Below are 22,235 nucleotides of genomic sequence, written 5' to 3'. Positions count from 1 at the left end.
AAATAAAAAATTAACAAAATAGAAAAAAAAATTAGCACAAAATGCATATTTACATGTAGAAATATACTTGCGGCGCAGATTTTTAACGCCAACAAGAAATTAATTGTGGCTCGCACACCACAAAATGCAGCTAATAAATAATGCAACAGCTTGTAAGAGTAAAAAGTAGGAACTGGACTGCATTTTTTATAATGTGATATAAATAAAAACTATGTTTATAAAAACTAGAATTCATAACAGGCTGTCGTTGAAACCCAGATTTCAGCGGAAATGCTGAAAATAATGTGAACTTTTTTAATTTTAGGTATTTTATTAATTTTTTTTTACTTTTAGAAAGAATATTGCTATTGATATATTCAATATTTTCGTCTCAATAATATTAAAATCTAAAATTCTATAAAAATCACAGTCAATACTATATATATATACATATATTTATATGTACATATTTTTTTTGCGCACACAATTTTTGACCAGCATTATCTTATTTCTATCCGCTTCCATAAATAGGATTTTATTTATCCAAACCCAACACATCAGCATTCATGCATTTTCATACTGACACTGCATCACTCATACGCCCTGTTGCACTTATGTATGGCCGCCAATCATTTCTGATATTATTTATTGCCATTTTGCTGATGTATTTCGACAAACTAATTAATTTTTGTGGTTTTCCAGACATATAAAGCTTTAATTGATCTACGTTTTGTATAAAAATTATTATTAAATTACTAATGAAACTAATTTCTGCGAATTTCTGGTAATTCGTTGAATTTCCACATGCTAAGTTTGATTAGAAAGAAAGAAATTTTAAATATAGCATATAAAAAACAAAACAAATTTTTACTGAATTTCTACCACTGCCGTATATGAGGTAGTCGAAAAAGTCTTTTCGTAGTTCTAATCAAACTTCAACTTATTTTTTTATATTTATAATGAACTTTATTGAATCAAATATGTACCCTTTTGGTCGACCACTTTTTGCCACTTTTCCTCTAGAGACATTATTCCATCAGTGTAAAACTTTTCTGGTTTCTCGACGAAAAACTGCGACAAATAATTTTCATAGGCTTCTCTTGAAGCCAACTTTACTCCATTAAAGGAGTTTTGCATTGACCGAAACAAATAGTAGTCCGATGGTGCAAGGTCAGGGATATATGGTGGATGCATCAAAACTCTCCCAGTTTTTACCAAGTCATCAAAGATGTGTTTGGTCTAGCGTTGTACTGATGGAAGACGGAACCCTTTCTGTTGATCAGTTCTGGTCGTTTTTTTCGATTGCTTGTTTCAATCTCATAGGTTGCTGACATTAAAATGTAAAAAAATCGTTCGACCAGGCTGGAGCTGCTAATAGTGCATGATTCTTTTCCAATCCCACCAAATACTCAGCATAATTTCGGGGCGTCAATCTTGGCATTGCGACCATTTGTTGAGCTTCACCACACTTGGACCATGATCTTCTTCGCCCATTATTGTCGTATTTGATCCACTCTTCGTCTTCTGATACCTGATATTTTTTTTGGTTAAACGAAGCTTGAAATCTCACCTTTGCAATATATGTTATGACACAATGTGATTGGTAGCACTGGAGATATACAAGTATACGACTGCAACGACATCTATTGCCAAAACACGAAAAGACTTTTTCGACTACCATACAGCCATTGCACCTCAGCTTGGCCTTAGTTGTAACTTTAACCGCCACTAAACCTTACATTCTGTGTCAGTTGCAACTAATCCTTACCAAACTGAGTTAGGTAAAGTGACGATTAGGAATTTAAATTAGCTTACAACTCAAATTTATTAAATATGTAGCTCTGGCTGGTCAAACTTTGGCTGAATATTTGCAGCTACTGAACATTTTCAATGCTCTGTTTTACTAAACTATTTACATACTCTGAGTTTTAGAAATAAAGCAGTTGATTTCATTTCAATATTTCGGTCGAAAGTTTAAGGGTGAAGAGAGGGGTACGTTTAATCTTTCGTGTTAAGCTGCACATATTATTAAATTTCATGGTGAAAACTTAGTTCCAAGCGATAAGCCGAAAACACATTTTATACTAACCGATATATACATATACAGATACCCATAAATATACAGACATATGTACATTGACTCTAATCTGTGAAAGTAAATATGTATATATTCGCATGTTTCTACAGAAGTTCAAATCGAGGAGAAGTGAAATGTTTGTTGAAAGTTTTAACGAGGAAGCCCGTGGCACCTTTAACTACCCGGCGTATTCCTTTCAAACCAAAAGCATTGCGCCGATAACGAGCAGAGTATTTTCATATGCAAACCTTAGTTGAATATTACAGATTTATTTTACAGATTTTCAATATATTTTTACTGCTTTAAGCCTCATAGTTGCCTTACAGAATATGCTGTGTTTCAAGAAGCAGAAGTGTGAATTTTTGTGGTTCCTTAGGCAACAGCTGATTTGTTGCATGCAACATGCGGCAGGCACTTGAGCAACACAATGGCAAGAGGTGGCTAAGAGCAGAGTACAGCGACAGTAGCGAAGCAGAGTGGGCCACACTAAGTTGTAGGCGTTGGCGGCAGGTCGAGCAGCTGCTGTGGCGAGAGATAATGGCGCTGCCGTCAGCCAAGAGCTTTGGCGTTGACTAGCAAAAGCACTTAATGCTTAATAAAACTTGGCAAGCTTTTGACATGTGCATGTGGCGCTAAGATAAAGCAAACACGCGGCAAAAACAAATTTGTAGTTACAAAAAGTATTTTTAGAGGCAAACGCAACAACAAATACACAAGCACTACTTACACGAAAAGCATGTGAAAACCAAAAGGAAAATACAAAAAACGGTAGATCATATATATACATACATATATAAGGTTGTCACACACACACACACCGTCAGCAGCCGCGCACCCTTTTTCATGCCTGATACTGTTATTTACCACAGCAACACACCGCTTTTACCCCAACACCCGCAACTTCGCTTGAAAATCTGCACACAACTCGGCAAGTATGCCAGCTATGGCACTCAATCCTTTATCAAACTTATCAATAAAGTGCACAAAAACAACACAACAGGCCCTTGCTATCATCTTCTCACACACACACACTTACACATATGTATGAAGGGAGGAAAAACAAAAGTTTTCTATAAGCAGCTACTAGTTCAGCTAGCTATTTCCAATATGAGTGCCAGTTGCTGAAATGCCTGCATGTGGCATGCAACTACGCCCTCTCAGACTGTACCCCGCTTTGCCCTTCCCTAACCCTTTTAAGTAGTTGTCTGTTGTCTTCTCTACACTTGCCACAAAGCAGCGTCATGTAGACTCGCGCTAGTAAGCAAATAGTTGGCAATAAAAAGTTTGCGACGCCAAAGCGAGTTGCGAGTTCAAAGGAAAAGCGTGTAAGCATGCGTCGCATACTTTAGCTGCTCACCGTGGCAGCTGCGGCACGTCAAAGTAAGTGGTTATTGTCGATGTGCGTCGCTCGAGTGGTGTTGCTACCTTCTCTGAAAGACATACACTGCGTCATATCTGTTTTTCAGCTACTCAAGTGTTAAACTCACCAGTTTTTCATAATTCGGAAGTGGCAATCACTTGAAGCAAAATGGTTCATTGACACTTGGCGACTTGTCTTATGGAAATATGGATTTTTGTTTACTAATGTCGCTGTTTTTACCTTGTTATTCATGCTCGCCGTGTATGTGGTGTAGTTTTGTGATTTTAGCCCAGCGTCCAAGTTACTTGATGCAATGCATGGTTCCTGGACTAAAACAACGTCGTAGCTCCTCTTCTCTAAGTTGGCAAGAAGTGAAGCAGAGGCGATCTTACATTTGTGGTGATTTACCTGCAATACCCTCAGCCCGGTTTCGGACCCTCAGAATGTTGAATGGGTTCTTCTCCACCTCTTGTAGAACAAGTGAAGTCGTCCTGATCTTTTCTGTGCCGAGATCCTTCTCCACTTCACCTTTCTCTAACGAATTTTTGGAGTCGTCGGCGGGGTGACGCTTCCAACGCCTCAAGCTATCTTCCCGAGCATTTCGTACTTTCGTTGGCACCGCCTTATTCTGTCGTTGTAGGAGCCGCAGCGCATAGTCCACCACCTCCAGTTTCTCAACTTTTCATAGGTTTGAGAGCGTTCCGACAGCTTCCTTCACCTATTACAGTGATAGGTTGTCATTACACTTTCCAATTTTGGCTTCACCAAGCCATCCTGCTCCATCAAATGGAGGCATGGGTGCGTTTAGTAGAGTTCCTCAAGAATAGGGCTTCCAAAAATTTCATCTCCAGCGTTTCGCAAACGTTGGGTCCGCGAAGTGTACCCGGACGTTTTTCTCTTCTTTTTTGGCCAACCAATCGTTTCACCTCGTATTACTTCAGGTAGGACTTGCTCTCGAGTCGGTTACATATTCCGACCGCCTGCTAATACCGCCTTTTTGCTTTCAACTCTTCCTTACTTGGCTTCCTGCGGGCCCCTATCTTGTTGACAGAGTTGGAACCCTCTTCTTCTCCTTCCTCTGCCAACTAGACTAAAGTCAGCTTGAACTCATGACATTGCAAGCTTTCGGCGACACCCTTTTCCCCAGAGAAAGAAGGATACAGAATTTTCTTTTTGCAGATTTTTAGCCACCATTAGAATCTAAAACTTGTACATCATAAATTTATATCTTCTGTGCTGATGTCACAAATAATAGTTTCTATTCTTCTGTTTTTCGGCTATCACTTGCTTTACCACAATCCTCTCTGTAAATCAATATTTATAGCTTTTAACAATTTGAGAAATACTTTTAATTAAAATATTCTCTCCTTCATACTTCTGGAGCAGCTGAGCCCCCACAGTGACTAAGGTAGTCACCAAAATTGATGAAATTCGTAGGAAACTAAAGAAATATTTCAAGCTTTGAAGCGTTTAAGAAAAATTTATAGCCGAACACAAACTCACACATACAGACACATGCATACAAAAACAAGTGTTTCAGCTTTATTATTGCAGAAGCCGAAGGATATTTATCTTCACACATATGCGTTTGACAGTGTGCGACTTTCGCCCGTCACCTACTCCGAGCCTAAGCCACTTAATTGCCACACGAGCAGCGCAATAAATATGCAAATATTTAATAATACAAATTTATGACTCGAGTGCCTGCTACTTATTTATTTTCTAAGAGATTTTTTTACCTTTTTTCATTTTTTATTTGCGTCTTATCATTATGCTTACACGCTGCTGAAAAGCTTAAGCTCAAGTAACAAAAGCAAGCATATGAGTATATATATGAAGTGCTATTGATGTGTATGTATTGAAAATGTGCTGTTCGTAATCCAACAGCTACAAGCCGTAAACAAACTGAGGCTTAACACTGTGCAGCAAGCGACTAGGCCGAGTAGAGGCCTACGTGTGGTGGCAGATTCGTTTCTGCACGCGTTTGTGTGTATTTGTGTGCATGTTTCCCCGCTGTGAGCATTGGGTATACAAATTGACATGCTTATCTTTGTTTGTGAGTGAAGCACTTGAAACTCTTTGCATATACAGTATGTACATAGGTAAGATTTTGCATGCTGTGTTGTAAGCTGATTGGTGTATATTGAAGATATTTACAAGTGTGTATGTAGCAAATGCTTGTATGTGAGCGGATTTTAGCAGTCAAAATGCATAAACGTATAAATAAAAAAAATATAATTAAAAAAAATTATACAAAAATTTCTCAAAACTTTTTAATTTCACCCAAATTTTTTTGTTTTATTTATTTGTACCCAGTGGATTGTGAAGCCTTGGAATATTTATTTTTGTTTTTTTCAAGAAAGCAACTTACAAAACCAACTTAATTTCCGAATAAGAATAAATTTGTATATTCAATCTTTACTACGAAAATTCACCAAATGGTTTTGAACGACGTAAAATGCCACAAAAACCAATTTTTCATTTTTCGAGTGAAATTATATTCGGTAAAATATAAGAATGCATAATTTAGGCTATCATCAAATGCTATAAGCAATAACTGAGAACATGAAATTTCAACTCAACGAATATTACATGCATATATACAGGTGCATACACATATGTAGATTCTACCACCATGCTATAAAAAGTAGCAATCGAAATGAAGAACAGAAAACTACAAGTCTCTTTCGTTTTTCCGAGAAGCGACTGAGCAAATATCAAGCAATTGCGCACTCAAAGCCGCAGCATACATACACATACACAGACGCAGTCAGCCATTACACTCGGTTTACCTGATGACGGCACTCATACTCGATCAGTGGTGCTGAGAGGTTACGTATACGCAACGCACGCCTATGAATCCAAACAACTAATTGACCACAATTTGATGCAGACAGATATGCCGGTGAAGGGGCAGAAAAATTAAATGAAAAGAAATGAGAAATGCAATCATTTTACAGTTTTTTTAAATTGTTTTAAGCAAAATTGAGCAACAACACCAACACACACACATACACATATGTACATATTTGATATCAACTACAAGTGCAAGTAAATGTGCTCGATTTTATAAAATTGGTTGGTTACGTGTATGTATGTATGTATGTATGTATGTATGTATTGCTATGAATTTGAATGGCAGTTCCTGGCAGCTGGCAAGCGAAATTAATTACAGATCCACAAGCAATGCAGGAAAAGCAAGTGCCTCAGGTGGAAGGAGTTGAAACGCTGGAGCAGCGCGCTAACCGCTGGAAAAGAGTGCTTGTGGGTGAAAAAATAATCCAGGCAAGCACCTTTAGTGGATATGAGATAAATATACGTACATATGCTATGCAAGCGCTTCGCTCCAGTATACGGAGTTATATCTGCAGTTTTCTGTTTACATATGTAAATATGTGTTAGTGCCTGCAAATGCTGCCAAGCCATTGAGGTTAAGAGAATTGACAGAATTTCAACTGAAAATACAATTGGTGAAAAAAATTTACAAATTTCAAATTTTTCAGGAAAAAATGGATTTGATTTGAAATTTTCTAAGGCTAAAAAAAAATTAAAAATTTATAATTTGAAATTTTGATAAAAAACAATTTTTCTAAAAATAACTTGAAATTTAAAAAATAGCGCTAATTCAACTGATTATATTTTCAATTAATTTTGTGGAATTACTTAAAAAAACACTTTTTTATTTGAAAAAATACACTTTATTTTTTTCCGAAAAAATAATTATTTAAAAAAAATATTTTAAAATTTTATAAAATCTGCTAAAAAAATTTACAATTTGAAATTTTGCTAAAAAAAAAATTCCTAAAAAATTTTAAAATTTTTCGTTAAAAAATATTTTAGTTTTGAAAAATACAAAATAGCTTAATTCAGCTGACTTCCTATTTTTTTAATTTTTTAAATTAATTTTGTTGAATTACTTTTAAATAAAAAAATATTTTATTCGAAAAAATTATACAATTACTTTATTTCGAAAAACAAAAATTATTAAATTTTTTATAGAAAATTTTAAAGAAAAAAATTATTAATTTTTTTATAGAAAATTTTAAAGAAAAAATTATTGTTTTTTGAGTAATATTTTATTAAAATATTGGAGTTCTCTAAATATTTTTTTTTTTTTTGAATTGTATTCATAAACCCACAGCACTTCTGTTTGCTGGAAAATACCACTATTAAGCAAGTATTTTATTTATAGTATCGGTTACATCTAGGCAACCCTACACTGGCAATTGAACGCACAGTCTCAGCTGCCTGCAATTGCACCTTTGTTGCTTTATTTGCATGACGACTGTTGCAGCAACTGTAAGTACAAGCGTTCCAGATCTTTCATTGCTGGCAAAATGTTGTCCATTTTTAACGATTTGCTTTTGCTTTGTGCTTCGTGGCTTGTACCTATATTCCCTGCACAAGGCACAAGGTAGTACAATCCCCAATGAGGACACTCAAACGGCAACAAATAAACTTGCAACTAACTAGTTGTTGGCAAATGGGAGCATATTGATATGCGCAGTTATGTTTGCTTATGTATGTGCGTATGTACATAAGTATGCGTGTATGTATGTTTATGTTTGGAAATTCATTGCACAATATGAAAGTAGAACGCTTTTGCTTGTTGGTATGAAAATACTTGGGCTCTTGCCGCCAAAATTTCGTTGCTGCAATTTCTGCTCTGCCAGCAATTTGGTTGCTAGTTTGCTTTGCGGATTTTTTGCAATTTATGCAAGTAGATACAGTGTAATTTCAGTTCAAATTTTGAACTACTAAATTTACAGCTTTAACCAAAAAAAGTTTGAAGAAATTTTTTTATAAATTTTGAATTTTTTTTACATTTTCTACTAAATTAAATACGTTTGAAAAAAAAACTTGTTTAACAAAAATTTTATAAATATTAAAAAAAAATTTCAAAAAATTCTGAAAACATTTTTTTGAAAAAGATGTGCAATACATTTACATTATAAAGGAAAGTTTATATAAATTTTGAAAAATATTTTTTTTAATTCTGAAAATTTAGAATTTTTTTACATTTTCTAGTACATCAGAAAATTGTGATAATTTTTTTTCGCAAATACATTTGCTTTTAAAAAAAATTTTTGCGAAATTTTATTAATTTAAAAAAAAGTCTGAAAATTCTAATAATTTTTTTTAGAAATTATTATTACAGTTTATTTTGATAAAAACGTCAAGAAATTGTGATAATTTTTTTTAGCAAATACGTTTGCTTTTGAAAAATTCGTAGCAAAATTTTATTAATCTTGAAAACAAAAAGAAAACAAACGTCAGAAAATTCTGATAATTTTTTTTTAGAAATTTATGATAACTTTTTTTAGCAAAGATGGGTAATACATTTAAAATTATAAAGAAGTTTAGAACAATTTTGAAAATAAAACTCTGAAAATTCAAACATTTTTTTTTATTTTCTAAAACAATAGAATACATTTGCTTTAAAAAATGTTCAGCAAAGATGTGCGCTAAATTTAAAATGTCAAAATAAAATTGTAAAAATATATATAAAATAAGTTTGATTTATAACATTTTTGAAAAACTCAAAATGCCACCAAATTTTAAAACAGCTGTAACACGCACACTTTTCTTATAAAACGTGTGCGATGCTGGAATTGTTTCTTTCCACCTCTTTCTCTCGCATTTTCGCAATATACACCTTGGTATATGTAACTGTTCTTTTCTGTACATGCAAGTGCATTTTCACACGCTTCATTTATTTGCGTTTTGCCACTTTCTTCATGCTCTACTTCGCCTTCACCGCTTTTATTAATATATTTCTTATGTTGCCTTGAGTCTTGGCGCCATGTTTTCCTATCCATTGTCTGGGGTATTTTCAATTTTTGCTTTTTCGTATTGCTTTTGCCAACATATTGTTTACTAGAAAGGTATTAAGTACAATTGCTATAAACACATACATATACAAGTGCATATACATATGTATAAGGACATGCAACGAAAATTCGACCAAAATTTTTTACTTTGTTTTTATGTCGTTTTTCACACAAAGCGATCAAGCAAAATGGGTCAGAGATGTAAGAAAGTATGGATATTTATATGAATAGAAATAGAACAATGCATTGCCGAAATATGCATGTATGTGTGCATAGATTTGAAATATTAGAATTTATGAAATTCATTAAATATATCATAAAATATTTTTTGTTGTATTTGCTCTTTTTTATTTTTTTAAATCCGCACACATTCAATCAAGTTCTATGCCTGCCTCAAATACGAGTCGATTTACGCTTTTCTTTACACAATCGAGTTGCATACATACGTATGTACATATGTAAAAAAACACCTCCTAAGCGTAAGCTCTCAGTCGGTTCTCTTTTAAATGTCCACTTAATCCTTTTCTCTGTTTTCTTTTAATTAAAGTGCAAGCTCAAGCTTAAGATCAAATAGAAATATGCTGAGTAAATAATGGAATTCGATTAGGGGGCGGTAAGCGGGTTATATTATGTATACATGTATGTTGTGGAAATCTGTGTGAACCAGCAAACGTAAATATATCTTGCAATTATTTTTATTTGCTCTAAAACTAGTTTCGGCATAAGCTTATTAAATTTAAAGTAGAATAGTAGTCATATTCCCTTTCCGAGCATAATTGTTATTGAATACATATCGAAAGAATTAATATTTTTCGAGCATCAATATTTTAAGTATACAAAACCTCCTACTAAAAAGTATGGAGAGGATCTGCGATGAACTTATCAAACAACAAATCGCACGAAACCTTTTTGTGTCCAGCCAGCATGCGTATGTCAAAGGAAAGTCGGTTAATACCGCCCTACATGAGGTAGTAGAGACAATCTAAAGTTCTTTAGAAAAACGAGAATTCACAATAGCGGCATTTACTGGGCGAAGGGCCACGGACTAACTGTTAATCCCGAGAAAACAGAAATCTGTGTCTTCACAAGACGACAACGAAAACTTTTTAATTCAATCTCCCCTCATTAAGGGGCAAAACCATTTCACTCTCGAGCTCGGTGATATATCTCGGTGTTATCGTAGTTAAAAATCTAATCTGGAGAGGATATATTGAGAGCAGGGCTTTTAAAGCCCTTCGAATCTGGAACAAGTACAATAGGCCTGCTTACTGAAGATACTACTTCAACAAAGGCTCTGGAGTTTATACTTACTTGAAATCCGGCAAATACACATGCCAGTGAGGTTTGAGGCAATGCTTACGGAGAGCCGCCTTATGGTGTCAAGCTAGGTGGCTATGAGCATGGCTATGATGACGGCCTTGTTAATAAACGAGTGTTAAACTGGCATTAAGACCAGGTTAAGGAGGCCCACGAGGAACTAAACACATCGTTTTCATTCGTATTCGTATTCACTGACAGATCAAAGGATGAAACTGGAACAAGTGCGGGCTTTTTGTAGTAATCCATACACGAAATGCAACTTCAAACTAAACGACTACAATTCGGTCTTTTAGACTGAAATTGTGGGCACAATAGGGACTGCCAAGTGGGCTTCTGTTCTAAGCTGCAAGCCCATAAACATTCCAGTGAATAGCCAAGCGGCAATGGCTTTTGCAAGAGGCAATCAATAGACTTTTAGCAGGAAATACAGTTAATATCTTCTGGGTACCTGGTCATATAGGAATAGAAGGAAATTAAAAGGCAGACAAGCTGGACCGCTCGGGGGGAGTTGGAGATACAATCTACCTAAGCTGCTCCAGGCCATTTTGTTTCTTCGAGGATTGTTTGAAGCAGAGGACTATAGAGGAACACCTCAGGTCTTGGAACACAAGTAACACAGGGCATACCACAAAGGTACTTTGGGGTTGTGTTGATGGTGGACAGACCAAAAAGCTCCTCCATTTAGGCAAAAGGAAGCTTAGCAACATTGTAGGGCACCTACCGGAAAAATACCACCTTCAGAAAATGAATTTAATGGATTCGAGGGAATGAAAAGCATGTGCCGAGGATGAGAAGGGGAAAAATCAGGTCTTTTACCAAATCATTCTTTCCCCGGGTCACAATGAGCCTAACCCTGGCCTAAGTGCAGCCACAAGCGCTCCGGCGTCTATTTTTTCAGTTTTTTTTTTCTTAAATTAAAAATTGAGTACATAAGCAGCTAAAATAAAATAACAATTACAGCACGCCTCAGTATTCTCTCAAAATATCTCTAAAGCATTGTCTTAAGTAGGGATTAAATCAAAATACAGGGAGAAAGCAACTGATACCTAAGTATCGTCTGAGTTAACCCTCGGAGACTAACTTATTTAATCTCTGGCAAACAATGCACGTTACACGCGCTGCATCAGGTCCACCGAAAAGTCAATTGGTAGCAGTAAGAACAATAACAACATATTCTCTAACACATATGCTGCAGCCAAAGCGGATTTATGTATGTAACGTATACAAACATTCATCATTTTGTAGTATCAATGTATTCATATGCGCTTGTAAATTTCGATATGAATGCAATAAGTCAGAGACGCCGCGCTGATGTCAAATCAAATGTCAATTTATGTCGGTCGAGTGACAGAGAGAGCAAAAGATGAGCCACGGTATGTATATGTGTCTGCACAAAAACAATTCAATACCGAGCGATTTGCTATGACGGAGCTGATTGTAAAACAGATGTATGTATATGTGTGTGTGCTTGCACTTATGCAAATTGTGATTGTTGGCATTATGGATGCTTAGCAACACTGCTGTATTGACACAAATGATGTAAGCAGACAGACAAACATATAAATAAGCTGGGATTGGAAGGGATCTGCGTAACAACATATTAATAAGAGTGTGTGTGTTGAAAGCAAGATATATTGAAGTATATCCATTAGAGGCGTATATACAGTGTGTCAAAAAAGTGCTGACACAAGAATAAAACAGATTAACTGTGAAATTTTTTTAACATGTTTTTTTTTGCAAATTAAATTTTATAAAATTTAAAATTGAAAAGAATTAACAAAAACATTTGTAATAAATAATAAATTTTGAGAAAAAAATATTTTAAATAAAAAACGAAAATATTTTAAGTAAAAAATTATTTTAATTATGCAATTGTTTTAATTAAATTTAATTATTTAATTAATAAAATATAATTATTTTAATTTTTCTTCAATATTATTTTCGAGAAGCAATAATAAAAATAAAAAAAAGAATTAAACGACTTTTTTTTGTTTATTTGTATAATAATAACATACATTCTAATTTAACACAAAGAATAAATATTTTCAATACCCGAAAGAAAAACTAAAAATATTTTATATTTTTAAACAGTTATTTTTAAGCCAAAAAAAAAAATAAATAAAAATTTTGCCAAAATTTAAAAAAAAAAAAACAATTTTTATACATTTTGAAAAAAATATATTTTGGAGTAGAAAAATTAAAAATAATGAATTGCTTTTTTAGTATTCATAAAAAATTTTGACAGACATTTTTTCGAAAAAAAAACTAAATTTATATAATTTTTGAGAAAAAAAAATATTTAGGTTTTTTTTTTTTAAATTTCTACGAAAAAAAAATAAAAAAAAAACAAAAACAATTTTCCATATTTGTTTAGGTTTGTTTTCAAAAATATAATTTTTAACGCGCCGACCACCACTGTGCAAGTGGCTTCAAGCTAATATTTCTCTATGTATATTTATGCTATATTACTAATGATAGCAGGCTAAATATACAAATTAACTAACATATGCTGCAGTTAAGTGCTTGCAAGTGGTAACAGCTGCTGCTGGCAAATTTTTGTATTATATAAATTGCTGTTACAATATTTTTTTTCTTCAAATACTTAAGCTAATATGCGTATTAATAAAGCTTACAGAGTATTAGTGATGGGTTTTTGTTGCCAAAGACTTTTACTTATTTATTAGCATATTGTTGTATCACACATGTTACATTTATACATTTTCGGACGCGTGTGAGTAATGAACTAAGCCACAAATTATTTTTAGAAATTAAAAAATATTAATGAAATTCATAAAATAATACTAAATTATAAAAATAAATATAAAATCAATTATAAAAAAAAAAATAATTAAAAAAATTATTTAAAATACATTTTAAAGAAATTAATTATAATTAAAAACAATTTTGAATAAAAAAAGTCAAAATTTTAATGCTTTGTGGAAATAAAAAAATTTTAATGAAATTCATAAAAAAAATTTTATAAAAATACATATGATTATAAAAATAAATTATAAAAAAAAATTATAAAAAATTTATAAAAAACAATTTAAAATCAAAAATAAATTAATTAAATTTACGTATAATATAAAAATTTGAATACTTTGTGGAAATAAAAAAATATTAATAAAATTCATAATTCATTCATTTTCATAAAAATACATATGATTATAAAAATAAATTATAAAAAAAATTATAAAAAAATTAATTAAAAAATAATCAAAAGAATTATTTAAAAAAGTTTTAAAAATTTAATTTTATACAAAATAAAAATTAAAAACAGTTTAAAATAAAAAAAATTAATTAAATTTACATATAATAAAAAGATAAAAATTTAAATACTAAACACCTATATAATTAAAAAATAAACAACGAAAAAAAAATCATTTTACTTAAATATTTATTAATAAATTAACAATCTGACACACACAACAGCAGTTGGCTAGCAGCTTGTTGCAATTAATTTAATTGCCACATTCAGCAGCGAGTTTACGCTCGGCTTTAACTGCTTTTCAAATATTTGCGTTGCATGCAAGCCGACAAAATGACTGACAGCTACACACTGGCGTGCGTATTTGCATAATAAATGCCTACATAAATGTGGCGCATAAATATTTGCACCAACACACGCATACGTACATACGCACATACTGATATGGAATTACCATATTAACAATTTATTATATTTTTTAGTTATGACTTACACATTGCCATAAAGTAAATATGCAAATGCCAAACACACATATGACACACACATAACAGTGCAGCAAAATTGCATGTCCGAACACTTCATAATTGCACACATTGCACTTACAAGTCAGCCAGGCAGCCAGTCAGTCAACTTGTCATGTTGCATTCGCACGCTTCATTTGCTCGCTGTGCTGGCCTCCGGGGCGTATGAGCGACATGCAAGCGTAAAATGCATAACTAAATGGAGTTATGTAGTGAAATTAAAATTATTTAAAATGCACACACATATACATGCTCGCATTAAAATTTACCAAAAAAGCTATTACATATTTAACTGCTGAATGCCTCTGGTCTATAGCGTGTTCAGCGTGCGCCGCTGCGTATGAGTAACATATGTAATCTGCGTGTATTTACATGAATTATGTAAGCAGTTATGTGTGTATTTTGACTAAATGGCATTTTGTGTGTGTGTGTTTATGTGTTACATGCTTGCAAATATTGCATTCTATTGACGTTTAGGCTCGTTTCGCCAGATCGAGTTCAATTAAAATGTAAACTGTAATTGACACTTTTGCAACATTTTACATACAATTTTTACATGTGGCTAGCGGCAAACCGGCCTTGGGGGAAACGCCGGTAATTGGCATGTGCGGCAGGAAATGTGTATTGTGTAACGCAATATTAAAATTTAGCACAAGAAATTCTAACTTTAAAATATACAAAAAATTTATGCGAAATGCACCCAGAAGGAAATATGATACATACTTTTTTGAGACCATATTATTGAAAATTTCAAAAAATTAAGAAATTTTAAGAAAAGAGAAAGGACACCAAGCTAATTTTTTAAATTTAAAAATTTTAAAGCTTAAAACAATAAAAAAAAATTTAATTAAAAATAAATAAATATAAAAGATATCGCAAAAAAAAATTTTTTTCGACGTTTTGAATATTATTCTGAACAGATTTGAAAACAAAACAATAAAATTTAAAAAAAGAATAGAAAATTTACGCAATAAATTAGAAAACTTGATAAAATATAAACATTTTAACAACACTTTTTCGATGAAAAATTTTTCGTTGAAAACAATTAAAAAAAAAATAAAAAATATATTAATTTTATAGTAAATTAGTTAATTAATTTATTTATTTTTAAAATATTTTTTATATATTTTTTTATGATTTAAAACTTTTTACTAACATGTTTTAAAATAATTTTTATTGACTAAAGTATTTTGCTGCAAAATTATTACATATATTTTAAATATTATTTATTTTTGCTTTACTTATATAACAGGAGACATGAGAATACGCCTTATGTAAAAATATAAAAAATGTTTTTCTCATAACTTTTTAGTACCTAATGGAAAAATTTACAAATAACATAAAAGGCTGCATTGAGATAATTAAAAACCATCATTTGAATAATTAAAAATTTTCATTATATAAATATATAAAATTTCAACAAAAAAAATTTAAAGGCATCAGGTATACCAACTCATAAAAAAATATCACTTTATCTAAAAAAAAAATTATACACAACAATCGATTTTAAAGCACACAAAAAGTAGCACAAAATATTTGCGCAAAAACACACTTATGCACGACGTTGGTGACAGACGTAAAATTATCGCTGGTCAGACTAATGTTAACCACAGTAAAAATTAAAGTGGTAATGCGACAGCGGGGAGAAAATAGAATGACCAAATAAAAACAACAAAAAAAGTAAAAAATAAGAAACAAAAAAATATATAAAAAATAAAAAACTTTAACTTCGGTTGCACCGAGGCTATAATACCCAGACACAAATAGAAAAAAATTCTTACAAAAATTTTTATCGTTCAGTTTGTATGGTAGCTATATGCTATAGTAATCCGATCTGAAGAATTTTTTCGGAGACTATACCGTTAGCATGGGCAATAGCCCATACCAAATTTCTTGAAGATATCTCGTCAAGTGAAAGAGCTTTCCATGCAAGCACTTTATTCCGATCGTTCGGTTTGTATGTTAGCTATATGCTATAGTGTTGCGATATCAGCCGTTCCGACAAATGAGTTGCATCTCGGAGAGGAAAGAACGTGTGCGAAATGCCGAAATGATATCTCAAAAACTGAGGAACTAGTTCGTATAAAAACCGACGGATGGACAGAGAGACGGACGGGCAGACGTGGTTTATTCGACTTAGGTCGTCATGCTGATCATGTATGTAAACATAACATATAGCATACTTTATAGGGCATCTGACGTTTTTCTATGGGTGTTACAAACTGCAAGATAAACTTAAATGCACTGTAAAGGGTATAAAAAACTTAAAACATAAAATTAAAAAATTTAAAAAATGTGAAAACACTGCCAGCATGTTGAAAGCGACAGCAATAAATATGCACACACCCACACGCGCACATACATACATAAGGCACATAAAATGTGGCAACAGTGCTGACCGGCTCACTGACAATGCCGGCTACTAACCCACTAACTGCAGACGAGCGACGAAAGCAAGGATTTGCACAAGCATGTGCTAAGCTTGCACAACACGAAGCAAAAACTGCACCCACTAACACAAACACAGATATGTATAAACGCACATACACACACCCACACAGCTAAATCAAACGCCGAACGCGCACAAACTCTCTCGACAATTCGTTGAACTTTACTCCAAATTTAACTGCTATTGCTTTTCCGCCAACTTTGTTGTTTTTCTCATTTTGTTATTGCTTTGGCGTTTCCCGTTTGTCGGCTGCTTGTTTATCAAATGTCATTACCGCAAAGTAGCAAACCCGAAAGGTAGCAAGAAATGCGAGAGAGGGCGAGGGTAAGCGGTGTGAGTGAGCGTGGGCGTGGGGAGAGACAGTGAAGAAATGAGTGTGTGACAGGAGCACTGGTAGGTCGCTGAGAAATGACAAAGCGGCTGACGCGCCAACAACTCGTACATCAAATTCTGGCTGCCAGTGGACGAGCGGCTCAGCTCAGCGGCTCAACAGCTCAGGCAATCATTGCCGAAATATTTTTGTTGTTGCTTTGGCTGTGTGTGCTTTTACAACGTATGGCAAAGGCCGATGGCTGATGGCTGATGGCTGAGGCTAAAAGTGGGCACATAACATGAGAACCACACTCATACCAGATTTTATAGGCGCGTGGCAGCAGAGAGGAGCACATTGTCCTTGATGGCACTCACAGCGCGGCATTAAAAATTAATAAGCGTACACAAGCGGACAAACAAGGAATGCCACACGAAGTCATTTACAGTGATGGATTAAAATGGGCTGACAGATGCAAAAAGAATCTGCCATTTTATTACAATTGAATGGACGAATCAAAAAATCGAGGTTATGTCCAATAACAAAAGCAGCGCTGGAATCCGCTCGGTTCGTTCTTATTTACACGTTACAATGTGGGATACAGAAGGTCACAGAGTAAACAGTTTAACAGTAGTTGGTTGGAATTAAATAAAAATGAAGATCAGCAGTGCATTTCAGCGTTGAGAGACGCCAGCTTATGTGAGACGGAAGCCCGGAATCCGAAACTAAATTTATAGACGACGCAGTCTCCATGGAGGCTGGTTAGGTTAGATTGAATGGCTGAATCCCAAGATGGAATAGCTGTAATTGGATCTATAAATCGACAAGATGCCCTGAGGTCAACACAAATCTGTTCAGGCTGCCTTTATTTATATTCCCGCCAGTTCAGCGAGATATCTGAACGTGTGAGATGTGTGTTTAAGCCTTGATCTCTCAAAGGTGAGACAGTCAGAGAAGTTTTGTGATATTTTTTTTCGTATTTTTTTAAACAACTTCTATAACTGGCATCCGCTTGGACACCGATAGAGAAATGGTCTGTTAGAACCCCTACAATTAGGTAATGGCTAGACTTACTGAAGACGAAGAGCTCACTGGCCCTCTTGCGATACACCTTGAGCCCAAAGGATCTTCCGACAACGCAGGAACTAAGGATAGCCCAGCGCTGACCAAGATACTGCGAGGCCCAACTAACCAATAGTGGTAGACACGAAGAGTTTGGAGCAAAGACACGTTCCCATTCTACTGATAACGAGACTTGGGTTCATTTTCTCGCCAACTCGTCAGCTTTGCAGTTACCTGCGACTTCGCTGTGTCTTGGCAATCATATTAGTCGTATCAGATAGTAGCCTGATAGCGATGTTAGGCATTATTTAACTAGCATTGAACACTTCATTAGGGAGATCAAACTCTATAGACTTTCTCTCCAGGCATTAAGAGCTGATTCCGCGAAATCTTCTTCCAAAGAACTCTAGGTAAAACTAGCTCCATAAATCACAAATTCAGTGTCCCTACTTCTTTGGCCACCACTGTACTTCAGTATACACACACACACACGCATACAAAACACAAAGGCAGTTTTAAAGGTATTGCTTGCAGCATTTGAGCTATGCGATGCTCTACAACTCTGTACTATGCTGGATGAGTGCCCTCATTCGCTTTGTGTCACTCATCAATTCAGTTTGTGTGCGACACCGCCTTCCATACCGCCTTCAATTCCCCATTTGTGTATGCCATCTGCAGCTGGTTGACCTGCTGCCTTTTGCTGCTCACAAAATCATGATGCAATGCTTGTACTTTACGGCTGTCCAGCAGCGAAATTCCCATTGAATTATCGCTGCTTTTGATGCCATTGAATTTTTTCCCCCAGCAGCAGCAGCTTTAAGCACAGCGGAGGAGAAGAGAGTGTGGTGGAAATGAAAGAATTGCGTTGCATTAATCAAGCGTTAGGATTACGAAGGAATTTCAGGCAGTTCAAAGGTGGCAGCTTTGATTTATAAATATATGGTGAAAATATGGTATATAAGACCAAAATTTTTTACAGGAAAACAGTAGCTGCTTTGATTTGAAACAAAATGGTAAAAAAAATTTCAACATTTAATTAAAAAATTTAATAAAAAAAATTGTAAACTTAAAAAAATTTACTGGATAGACAAACTTTCTAACAAATTTATAAAAATTTTGAAATTTTTTTTCCAATTTTAAATTTTTTTAATTTTTTTTTAATTTGAAATTTTTTTTTCCAATTTAAAAATTTTTTTATATTCTTTTTTAATTTAAATTTTTTTTCCAATTTAAAAATTTTTGTTTTTCGTCATAAATAAATTTATGAAACTTGTAGTATTCAATTTGAATTCAAAAAACATTTTTGAAGACCAAAACTCCTAAGCGCCTAAAGCTGTGCATCAACTTCAGCAGTGCTACCGCTATTGCTAGAAAGTTTGTGCTTAAATGTTGCCTGCTATTGGGCGAGCAGTGCACGTCTGCCCAGTAAATTACACGAAGTAAATTTTAAAATCTCGCTACAGTAAATTTTCATTAAATTTTAATAAATTACTTAACTTTGTTTAATTAAAACCCATCGAAAAAAACTTTCTGCTGACCGCAAATAACAACAAATACACTCATACGTTAGCTATCGCACACTTTTGTGCTCAAGCAATCCCTTTAGTGGCTTTCATCGGCAAAACAAAGCGGTCAACTTTAAATTTTCACTCAAAATGCCGGCAAAATAATACCCTGAACAGTCGTTCTGATGCACAACAGCAGACATATACACACAGCGGCAAATATTAAAAAAAACCCTGCCAGACTTTAAAGATTTATATAGGTTATTATTTTTCGGTCATTCTAAGTCAAACTTTTATAAAGCTTTCAAAATCACACACATGAATACTAATTAACTCATTAATATGTTATATGAAGGTCGTTGGAACGGAAACAATTTTGCTAAACTACACATGTACATTACACTATGCTAAATATATTCACTAAATTTATACAAACGAACGTTGTAAATACTAATGTTGGACAAAGAAAACACTTTAAATATTCAAAAGCGCAAACAAAAACGATCTGAGTCGAGTAATTTCATTTTATTGACAACAAAAACAACTAAATACAAAGGTCCATATATTTATGTAACAGTAAAGCCGCATAATAACAGTTCTGGGCCGAGCTTCTACCTCACAATTTTTGGTTGCTTTAATTTTGTTATTTTTTTAATATAATTTTGGAGCCTTTAAAGAGCTTTTCAAGGGCAAAGACTTAAAATTCGAATTTGTGGAAGCTTCAATCCAAAATTTCAAAAGTAAATAATCTTTTTCCGCAATCGAAGTAAAAAGCTTTCAATAGATGGCTTCCCAGACAGTTTTACAATAAAAGGAAATTGGTTTTAAAAGAAATTCATAAAAGAGCTTTTGAAAGTTTTGTAAGTGTCCATAGTAAGATAAGCTTAAAAGCTCTCATTATGCCCTTATTCTGTCCAACTCGAGCTTTTAAGGTTTAGCCAATCGTATTTGCTTTTTTGCGCAATCGAAGTTAAAAGCTTTCAACAGATGACTTTCCAGATAGATTTACAATAAAACGAAATTTATTATAAAAGAGCTATTAAAAGCTTTGTAATTTTCCATTGTAAGCTGAGCTTAAAAGCATTCATTATGCCTTTATACAATCTAACTCAAGCTTTTGAAGTTCAGCCGATCATATTTCTCGTACCATTTACTTTTTAGATAGCTTTCAAATCAAAAGAGGTGCCATAACGCCTTACGCTGCAATATAAAAAACTTCAGTCCAAAATTAGGTGTAATATATTTAGAAGCAAGGGAGCTTTTTATGCAATCGAAGTTAAAAGCTTTCTACAGATGGCTTTTCAAACAGCTTTACAATAAAACGAAATCTGTTTTAAAAGAAATGCATAAAAGAGCTTTTGGAAGCTTTGAAAGTTTTCATTCTAAGATGAGCTTAAAAGCTCTCATTATACGATTTTAAAGTCTATTTCGTGCTTTTAATGCCCAAGCTGATACTATTTGCATAACTAAGCTTAAAGGTGTTGTAGCATATACTTTTTAGATAGCTTTCTAACCAAAATGATTGACATAACGCTTTAAACTATAACTTATATTAACTTATCTGACATAAATTCTGACAAATTTGACTAAACGAAGAAGCTTTCATACAAAGTGGATATTTCGAAGATACGTAGTTTTTGCTTACTGAAGATCTATAAGGGAAGAAATGGAAAATAAGTTTTCTGATAAGATAAATTGCTACCAATAGGAGCCACTTTTTTGGAAGGGTTTAAATGTAATTTCCTCAATTTTAAAATAGTAAAGCATAGGAAAGTGTAGGAATACAAAGGAGGAGAGAGTGGAGACTATAACGGAAGGACAATAAAAAGAAAAATAGAAATATTAAAAACAATTTTCAAAACAATGCAAGAATAAATAAATTTTCATTTTATTAAAACATTTCTTTTTTAGTTCATTTTTCTGTATTTTTGACATAGCAGGATATTTATCAAGCACTATTTTACAGATAATACATTTATTTGGGCACAATTTGTGTTAGTAGGACTTGAACTTGAATTTGAAGTTATTGAAAAGCAGTTTCTGTTAAAAAAAATTTATTTTTCAAAAATTTAACTTCAGCATTTTAATGAAAATTTTAAATATCAAAAGCAAATGAACGTGATTTTGACTGATAAAATATTTAAATTGATTGAAAATAAAATTATTTTTTATCAAAAAGAAAAAAGTTATTTTTTTATTAAATATTATCTTTGGAAACAAACGTATGCGTTTTTTTGCTATTAAAACACAATAACTTTAAAATAAAAAAAAATTATATTTTTTTCATAGCATTTGATGCTAATAATTTTAATGAAAAATTTCAATTTTTATTTTATTTTGTATTTTTGATGTGATGTGATGAAACACATTGAAAAAAAAATTTTAAAAAAAATTACAAAAACAATTTGAAAAAAAATGTAAAAAAAAACTTTTCAAAATTCAAAAATAAAAATTAAAACAAAATTAAATTAAAAAAAATTAAACATATAATTATTGATATTTTCAAATCCTCAAATATGTAAGATACTTTTTTTTAAATTGAAACTAAAAAATTGTTAATAAATAAAAAAATTATGAAAGTATTTGTGAATTCATCAGTCAACGAAATGCAAA

General features: G+C 32.9%; 1 protein-coding gene across 2 annotated transcripts in view; it reads left to right on the top strand.

Moving 5' to 3' along the window:
- LOC120775803 (serine-rich adhesin for platelets) overlaps positions 1-22,235 on the top strand; it is a 115,400-nt gene that overhangs the window by 67,383 nt on the left and 25,782 nt on the right. The gene's annotated exons all lie outside the window — the stretch shown is intronic.

Source organism: Bactrocera tryoni, chromosome 4 (genome assembly GCF_016617805.1).
Source record: "Bactrocera tryoni isolate S06 chromosome 4, CSIRO_BtryS06_freeze2, whole genome shotgun sequence".
Lineage (NCBI taxonomy): Eukaryota > Metazoa > Arthropoda > Insecta > Diptera > Tephritidae > Bactrocera > Bactrocera tryoni.
Note: the sequence above shows the minus strand (reverse complement) of the source record. Positions and strands in the feature narration are given on the sequence as shown.